This window comes from Semicossyphus pulcher, unplaced genomic scaffold, assembly GCF_022749685.1.
Source record: "Semicossyphus pulcher isolate SPU_LCO1_2020_fin unplaced genomic scaffold, fSemPul1.0.p SCAF_19, whole genome shotgun sequence".
Classification (NCBI taxonomy): domain Eukaryota; kingdom Metazoa; phylum Chordata; class Actinopteri; order Labriformes; family Labridae; genus Semicossyphus; species Semicossyphus pulcher.
In genome coordinates this window covers 15,058,715-15,068,534 of record NW_027211692.1, presented here as the reverse complement: position 1 = coordinate 15,068,534, position 9,820 = coordinate 15,058,715, and the positions used below count along the sequence as shown (strand labels likewise).

Sequence of the window (9,820 nt, the reverse complement as noted above, 5' to 3'; positions counted from 1 at the left end):
ACAACATTTTTACGGTTTAACCTCTTTACAATGATTTAATTAATTAATTAAATACATTTTTGCAATACCAAAAAACCAAAAGTCATTACTCTGAGCTGAAATATAGCATCAGAAACCCTGGCTATATATCGTCAACGTCTGAGCAATAAACACAGCACAACAGCACCAGTGCTTCTGCCATCCATTCATTACTCGAAGCTGCCCAAAGCCTCTCGTCACTTACATTTCATTACAGATTAATTTCAGTCTTTGAAATCCTGGTAAATGTGTTCAATTTAGAACAAACTGAAGTATTTCAATCAGTATTCCCTGTTATGCAAAGAAATGTCAGTGGAGACCAGTTCCAGAAATTTAGCAGGGTGGTTCAGGGAGCAGACTGAAATGTGTGGTAGTGCATGTAGAGTGCACAACCACTTGTAGGAAATCTGATAACCCAGCAACCAGTGGGGCAAATCGGAGTGACTGGTATTGATGAACGGCAACAACAAACTGCTGATGTATTATTGTATCATTTTGTAATTTAAGACAAGTAAATAGTAAAAGTCAAGTCGTTTGTTCTAACCTAAATGTATTGTCTGTAAAATATGACCTAATATTTGAATTTGTTTTCCAGCACAGCAGAACGATGGGGATTGTTTCTATAAAAAGATGTCATTTGAGCAAATGTTATCACGGCTCCCTGCTGTCAGATCCAGCTCGACTTACATCTCTTCCATGAAGACAACTGTAATGTTTGACAGCAGCACAGCCCGACTGAGATCAGGACTGAGCTTAGTATATTCTATATGATAGCCAGTGAAAATGGAGGTGGAAGTCACTCCTGAAATACAGCTCGATTCACACATAAATTCTTTTGAGCTGCTCAAATTAACTTTATTTTCTACAGCAAAGCTGTTCTGATGTTTGGACTGACAAGACTAACGTCACATTTGTAAGAGTGGGAGTTACTTTACCTGCCTTAGGCCTTCCTTGCTGTTCTGCATGATCCTCAGGGCGTAGTTAGACCGCTGGCCTTTGCTGTTGAATTCAATGTGGCCTGTTAGACCTTCCAATTCTACCTGTCCAACAGAGAGAAAGCAACATGTTAAAAAGCCTCACCAACAAACCTGTCTGCTTCCCTCTCAGCTGCTCCTATCACAAATATGACTGCAGGCCACATTAACACTCCTGGCTCAGTACCAGCCTGAAATATGACAAATTCCAGAATAAAGACGTGAAGATGAGGCTGTAATATTTCAATTTACAACAAAATAGAGAAGTCATTAATCACATCTTCTATCTCTGAGAGAAAACACAAACATTTGATAGCACATCACTTACAGACATTTCTCCCTAATAGGATCACACATCTTCTTCACTGACAGCTCATCTTTATCTCTCCTCCTCTATTGTCTCACAGTTTAATGCAGAGACGAGATCAACTTACCGAGTGGATACTGAATGAGAGCAATATTACACAATATTATCTGCTCTTAGTGAAAACAATCTATGCTGTGAAAAAAACAATTCAAATATAGAAAGTGACACAATTATTATCTTAGCAAGCTTGGTGATATGACATTAGCTAATGAATATAATTTCCTACACTTCTTGTTGCTGTGAGTGAGTCAGATACAAAAAGTGTAAAAAACATATTATTTGAGTATTTCTATGCACTGTTACCAGGTATTGCCTGGCGACCTCATCTTAACAAGACAAGGGGTCACAGCACCAATCCAATAAATAGTTTATATTTACCGATCAAGAGTAAGAAAAAATGTTATTCTGGGAGCTTCAGAGCTAAAATACCATAGATAGTGTTTTCCCAGGGTTTCTGGTCTTTATGCTAAGCTAATCGAACTGGCTGCTGGCGTCATATTTATCACACAGATATAATTTAAGTTTTTTTAAATTCTGATTCTGACACTTTCGTGGACAGGAAAGATCATTAATTAGATGATGTCAGACAGTTACGCTTATGGAGATGTTTATCACAGCTTTACTTTTTATGTGTTAAATGATATTCTAGAGCCCAGTGTAAAATATAACCGTTGCTCATTTTACAAACGTTAATGTTAGGTTAAGCAAAATAAATGCTGTTAGCTTTATATTTACCAAACAGATATTAGAGTGTTATTGATGCTCTCAATGTTCCTCAAAAGAGCAAACAACCACAATTCCCAAAATGTCAAACTTAAGGTAAGTCGTGGTCAGTCCTGTCGTCTATTTTCATCTCGTCCAGCAGAGGCAATCTTACCATCCTCAGGTAATTCATGAGACTGGTGCCATGCTCCCAGATCTTGGAGGACTTGCACGAGAGCTCAGTGGCGCCGACATTCTGGCTACGGTTCAACTCCTGGACCGCTGCCACCACCACGTATACCGCATCAAAGAGCAGAGCTGAGGAGAGCTGCAGAGGGACAGGGAGGGAAGAAGGTGAATGCATTATGCATACACACGCGCGCACGCACGCACGCACACACGCACACACGCACACACACACACACACACACACACAAAGCTGCAAAAAACCCAAAGCACACCAACTGCAAGTGTAACATGTCAGTGGTTAGCGGTCAGAAAGGGGTTAACTTATCCCTGGTGTGGCAGTGAGATTATTCCATTAGATCATTAGAAAGACTCTGATCTGCTGACAGCGTTGAAACCATCTCTCTCTCTCTCTCTCTCTCTCTCTCTCTCTCTCTCTCTCTCTCTCTGTCTCTCAGAGAGACTCTGTCCTTCCTCCCATATGAAGCTGGCACCCCCTGACCATTCCAATTACCGCCTGCCTCTCTCAGCGAGGGCCAGAAAACAGTGGGAAAGGCAGCTTCTCCTCTCATCCCCTCAGTACAAAAATCCTCATTGTTGCTACTGCTGCATCCTGCTATGTACATTTTATTCAAATACACAATGTCCTGAATTAAAAGCCATAGAGGAGACCAAAGAGAACTACAAGAGGCCATTAAACTGCAAGACTGTGATGTAAAACAAGCTTGAATTGGCTGACGTAATTGGTGGATCGCCCATTAAGAGCAATATGGTGACGACAAACAGCCTGTAGAGACATTAAAAGCATGAGTCGATGCTCTTTGGGCTTCACACACCGGAATAATGTCTTACTGGTGGAAACAGATAAAGTCAGATTGTTAAGCTTTAAAAGTGAATGGCAAAGTGTTACAACACATTCTGATTATATTCCACTCGTATCTGATAATATCTACAACATGAGGCTGATAATGTCGTGGCATTTATCTTCGTTTCACACTTTAGGTCTGTCTGCCTTCTCATCTCTTTGGTTTCTTACTAACTTTCCCCGAGAAGCACGGGATCAGGCGGTTTATATGACATGACTCACTCAACAGGTGTGGACATGGACATTTTCATAGTGTTAAACAAATATCATGTATGGACCAAGTTGTTGATGTTAGTCTTTTTTCTTGGCTGGTATTTAAAAATACAGTGAATTGAAACATCACAAATATTTGCTGCAGAAGTCACATTAGCATTATTAGCATTAGCACATTAACAAATGGCAGTTCCAAAGGGACAACTTTCTGTATTCAGTCTCACACTCTAAATCTGTAAATGTTCAAGAAAAGTTTGGTGTCATAGTCTACCCTGCTGATTTGATATTTTACTTAAGTTTACATAAAGCGACCTCTGAAACAGGCATCCTCTGTTGTGTGTGTTGTGTGTGTTGTGTGTGTGGCGACAGGAGCAGCTTTCACTATTTCAGGCCTGTTTTACACATAACAATGTTGCATCTAAAACCTTTCAGCCTTCGGTTCCGTTTGAAGCTCTCCAACACAAATACAGTCACGTCTTGTGCACCTGATGATATTTTGGTCTCAGATAAGATAAGGACTATTTGTGTGCCTGTGAGGTTACTTTGCTCGATGCTATGTTGAGAATGTAAATACCGTGATATAACTGCAAGTAAAGTAAAGGCAGCATAACTTCTACATTACATCGTCTCCAGTAAAACCTTCTCTTACCCTCCTGACATGAAGCTGCCTGCATTTTCCCCACATGGACTTTTACATGTAAAGAGGTCCCTTGTATGCTTTTATTGTATGTGTGAGCCCCACAGTTACATTTCCTCCGGACCTAATTACTGTTAATGAAAAGACAGCATATTATCTATGTGCATGTCTAAATGAGTTAATCACTTTCTTGCTCTGCCTCCATCAGCCTTTATTCTTTCTAGTTATTAGTTAATTAGTCACAAGTCCTAATTGCTGCAGGCTCACAAGGAGCTTAGTGACCTGCTGTGCAAAGAACACGACTCTTTTTCAAGCTGTGTTCAAACTATTCTTAACCTGTTTCACCGCCCAGCTGGTATGAAGCAGAAGAGGGTGATTGGTGCAATTAGGAGCGTGTTTGTTCCTTTTTCTAGATTTATCCCGACTTCAAACACAGAGAGAGATTGATTCTTTAATGGACTTGCCTAATTTCTGGTTTCTAATGAAGCCCTTAAGAAAATAAAGAACTGCACCCAGATGTGTTCTTCTTGTGTTTGTTAGCAGTTATTACTAATTACAGACAACCATAGAAGTGGTACAAGAAAATTTCAGTTTTAATTAGAACAAGTTGAGCTCAAGCATATACATTTTCTTCATGTGAATGAACATAATTATGTATTTAAATACATGAAATATACATACAATTATACTGTTTTAGGCTGAGAATATAACATGGTCAAACATGAGGGACATTTCTGTGTACTGTGGTTGGCTCACGGGAGGAAGGCTTTATATTCTTTTTAAAAATAATAACCTGCAGCAGTCTTCATTCATATGTGAAGCGTGGTGATTTGAGGCTGTGTTGATGTCACTCTTTTTTATATCTGGAGTAGTTTGTTCAACGTTGAACTAAAGACAACAAACAAGTTAAAAGCTAAACAAGTTTAAATGAGAACACAGGTTCATTTAAAAGAGGATGTTGTTCAGGTAGGCTGCTCCTTTGATTTGCATTCCCTCCAAAGCAAATTTAACAAGGAACGGGCCATTATAAATGTAATAAGGAGGTTGCTAAACACGGCTAATGAGCTGTCTGGGAAACAACAACGGCCCAAAGCACCACCTGCAATAACAACTAACCGAATGAATGTCATCGCACTATGTTTTCATTCAGAGGCATTTTTGAGTCTTAGTCTTAGTAGGTGATTATGAAATTAAGCAGTATACTGAAAGAGTAATGCAGAGGAAGGCCCTGTTTGGACTTGGCAAGGAAAAAATCGAACAAAACAGTTACTGTGGATTGCTCGGTGTGTGTGTGTGTGTGTGTTTGTGTGTGTATACTTACTGGGGTGCCAGCGAAGGGTGCATGGTCACAGTTCTCTCGCCAGGAGCGGTTGAGGCTTAGCACAAAATCCTGGAAGAAGGGATGAGTTTTGTTGAAGACTGTAAAACAGACAACTTTGACCCGTTGGTCTGCCACATCGTCCAGTCGGAGTAAAGAGAATTCCTGCAGGGGAAATGAGAGAGAGAGAGAGAGAGAGAGAGAGAGAGAGAGAGAGAGAGAGAGGTGATTGGCTGCTGACCTACATGAGAGCTGTCATATATGCTGCCATGATCTACTTTAAATAACACAGAATGATGTATTGAATTACTGTCAATGTAAAAAGAGCATATGTTAATCAATCACGTTTCCATCTGTTTCCATCTGTCTCACTTAGTTGTTATTACGACTGATTGACAAGAGAAGGCTGGAAGCATTTTTTCATTCCCACCAATTAGCTCTGCATCATTGTACAAAACCAAGCATTTTACAAAGGCCATATGGATTCCCTTCCATAAAGGTCATTTGTATGAATGGTCGACTGCAATGCTAAGGTGCTAAAATTAGAGAGCGAGAGAGACAGAGAGAGCCTGAGGCCGACTCGAGAAACAAAAGACCAATAGATAATTAGATAATAAGATAGATGGAAATCTGCTGCATGTTGAAATGCTCCAGTTTGGGAGGACAGGGTAAAAAAGCATTTGTTATTTGCTTTGGAAAAGCAGACAGGGGACAGGCAGCAATAGAGAGGAGGAAGAGCGGAAAGGAGGGGAGGTGGGGGTGTGACGGGGGGGAGGGACACCTCCTGAAGGTTAATAGAGGTGTCAGAACCCAGAACCCCCTCAGGTGGCAGCCTTCGCCTGGCAGCCTGTTGTGCCATCTCGCTTATGACAGCCAGACCAAACCCAGTCTACCTGTCTGCCCGTCTGTCACCAAGGCCAGTGACTCTGAATATAAGAAGGGGTGGTGGGTGGTAGAGGAGAGGCTGAGGTAGAAAATAAAAAGGTGTGGTGAGATGGAAAGAGGCGGCAGGTCACAGTGGGTTGATGTAAGGCCAGTTTGAGGAGCACAGAGCAGAGGAAGAACAAATGGGAACACAATATATGTGTATAAAGGGTCAACAGGTTGGAAAGACAAATAGAAGTGCAGTTTAAATGTGTATATGACGTTAAGGGGAAGAAAATTATTGGGAAAACAATTTTTTTTCTAATTAAAAACGATCAAAGCTGCCAACAGCCACGCTTTCATTAGACCTCCTGCCATGTGGGAACCTCACATGTGGTACGAGCTTTACAGATGAGGTGAAAATCTAAGTTTTAAAAACAAGCAAACATGTTTCATTCAGTCGAAGGAGAGATCTTGGCTGGCTCCTGGAGATATCAAAGCTAACGATGTCTAAAATCCAGCCATGCTGCAAAAGAAAAATAAAAGACAGAAATATTTTCTTTTTGCATCTGTAAGAGGAAAATGGATGAGAGGGGATTAGGCAAATCAGATAATGGACGCTCAGACAAAAAGAGTGAACAGGTCAGTGAATGAAATAACTGATAAGCTGATAGGTAGAAAAAAGCTCTCAGACCGAGAGGAGACGGAGCATGACTCACTCCACTGTGAAGACACCAGTGGGTGCACTGATACAGACTGGGAGCACAGCAGGGCAGGAGGAAGCAGTGGATGTTGACTTTGAGTGGGAGGCCTATTATCCTCAGTGCCAACCTCCCAAAACCTGGGAATCCCAGATGTGCAGCTGCTGCATGTTTAAAACAAGTAACTCTGGAAAACTTCACTGATAAATGTAATCCAGGCAAGTGTGGAGAAGGCCGACACAGGGCTCAAGATGAGTTAGTAGGACATCACAAGAGAGGTCATTTAGAGAGTTAGGCAGGGTGAGGTAGAGAGCTGCGAAGGAAGTGGAAAGATATGTGTAAGATAGGTAAATGATAGCTGCCCTGGGAAGTAGGACACACTCTTCAGATGGAATTATGTGTATGTACAACTTGCAAGGATTTTGCAGTCATAAACAACACCAAAATGCAGATTTGTGACAATGTTACATTTCATTTAGCAGACACTTTTGTCCATAGACACATACATCTGAGAGTTAATACAACACAAGCAACAATCAAGACAGGAGGGAACAAAGTCAGTAAGTACCAACAAACAGCTTCAAGTGCGACCCAACACTGGTGCCAAAAGGAAGTGCACAGGGTGTTTTTTTTTAAATAATAATCATCATCAGCAACGTCAACAAGGTCAATATAGTCATCATCATCATGAATATCCTCATCAACAACATCCTCAATGTCGTCATCATCAATAGCATCAATATCATTAAGTGCAGAGGTGTTTATGAAAGAGCTGGGTGTGTAGCTTTTTCTTAAAGGTGGGAAGGGACTCTGCGGACCAAATGAGGTTTGTAACTCATTCCACCACTTGAGGACTACTGAGGAGAAGAGTCTAGTTAGTGACTTAGAGCCCTGTTGTGATGGGAGAACCAGGCGCCTTTCATTGGCAGAGCGTAGTGGGCGGGACGGAGTGTAGACCTGGATGAGGGCGTTCGGGTAGGCAGGAGCTGTTTTTGTTGCTGTTTTGTAAGCGAGCAACAGGGTTTGGAATTTGATGCGAGTGGCAACTGGGAGCCAGTGGAGGGATATGAGCAGTGGAGTGACGTATTATTTGGGGTTGATTGAAGAACAGTCGTGCTGCTGCATTCTGGATCATCTGCAGAGGTTTGAATGTGCGTGCAGGAAGGCCTGCTAGTAGGGAGTTGTAGTATATGCGTGATATCACAAGAGCCTGTACCAGCAGTTGTGTTGCATGCTCTGAAAGGTAGGGTTTGATCTTTCTGATGTTGTACAGGACAAATCGATATGACCGAGCAATTGAGGCCTAGTGAACCTTAAAGGTTAGCTGGTCATCAATTATGACGCCCAGGTTCTGGGCAGACTTAATGGGTATGAGTTCAGTTTGTCCAAGCTGGATATTGATCTTTGGTTGTATAGAGGGACTGGCTGGGATGACGAGGAGCTCAGTCTTGGTTAGGTTGAGCTGAAGGTTTTGCGCTCAAGGTCTCTGCATGGTCCAACCATAGAAATGTCTTCTCAAGAGTTTAAGCTGATTCAAACTTGACATTCAAAATATCATGTTCAGCTGGTTTAAGAAATAGGGCAACTCCGACCCTCACCCTCACTCAAGAATAACTAATTTTATATGTGAATGAAAACAAAAACACAGAAATACAAAAATGTGTGAGCGTAAGTTTTGCAGCTTAAAAAGAGTGCAAAAAGAATAGTCTTATCACATAAATTGTCGTTAATTGGGACAGGGAAAGAACTGAGAGGCTTCTAGCAATGTGTGAACTTCAGGAAACGATTCTGTTAATGACTTTGAAAATGGTCTAATGATCTTGTTAGAGAGGAGGCTGTCTGTTCCTTGTAACTATTCTGCTAAGTTTAAAGAAGCTACTTTAGAGAAACTGATAGCCCTGCTCTGTAGATTTTGCATTTTTCTTTGAAATAAGACGAGGAGAGCTAAAACAGAGATTAAATGTTCCTCAGAAGAAGCTAAGCATGAGGAACACTTAATCCTTATTCTAATTTTAACCACCTATGTGATCACATCAGGAGAAAATCTCATCTGAGAATTATCCTTTCATTTTCATCATAAACCTAAAGCTAAGTTTAGGGCTGTAATATTTTTGATTCTTGCGCATAACATTAAACACTTTGGCTTTTCTACACTCTTCTTGTATCTTTAGCTGTCCCTTGAGGGGCCTCAAAAGCCTCTTGGGACTGGCCATATAATTACTGGCTAAGTGTACTTTAATAGATCATTAGAGGCAGAGCCTTGCAAACGAGCCTATCATTAAGCATGCCCCTCAAGGCTGCCTGTATGTATGCACAGGCAAATGCATGCACCCCTATCACTGAGCAGCACAGGCACACTATCACTGAAGACCAAGGTCACCAAAATATCCTCAGGCCATGTCTGATGAAAAGTAATGTGTTGCCTTTGGAAGGTTTCAGGGCACAGACACTGACACACAATCAGTCAAATTCAAACACACACACATGCATATGGCTGGACATAAACAGACTAATCCCGCACATGAGCAATTATGCTCTGTTGCATATTAAATATGTGGGCAGTGCTCAGCAGAGGACAGTTGGCTTTCAGCAGTGAGGGAATGAAAAAGGCTGTGTTGGAGGGCAGAGAAGAGCAGCAGAGGAACCAACTGTCACCCACGTAGGTGTGAGGAGGACAATGGAGGGGCAGAATGATGATGAGGAGGACAGACAGACAGAGGGAGAGTGAGGGAGCTAGAGGTTGAATCAATGGAAAGAAAAGAAGGTGGGAGAATAGTTGGTTTTAAAAAGCAGTGGGGGAGAAAGAGAGAGCGACAGAGCAGAGATGAGAAGGAGTGGGAGAGCACGAGGGAATGACAGCCTGGCCGAGGGCCGTCTGACACCGGCTGTCACCTGGAGATCAATCAGCAGCCAGAACTCGAGCCAACCAACCAAAAACGGTTGCTTCACCTCCTCACTTTGTCCTTTTCTCTCTG

General features: G+C 41.7%; 1 long non-coding RNA gene across 1 annotated transcript in view; it reads right to left on the bottom strand.

The window, feature by feature from the left end:
* Positions 1–5,319: 5,319 nt before the first annotated feature.
* Positions 5,320–9,820, bottom strand: part of LOC138597081 (uncharacterized) — a 35,657-nt gene continuing 31,156 nt past the window's right edge. The window contains exon 3 of the long non-coding RNA XR_011308592.1: positions 5,320–5,445. This is a non-coding gene — a long non-coding RNA (uncharacterized lncRNA). The remainder of the gene's footprint in view (positions 5,446–9,820) is intronic.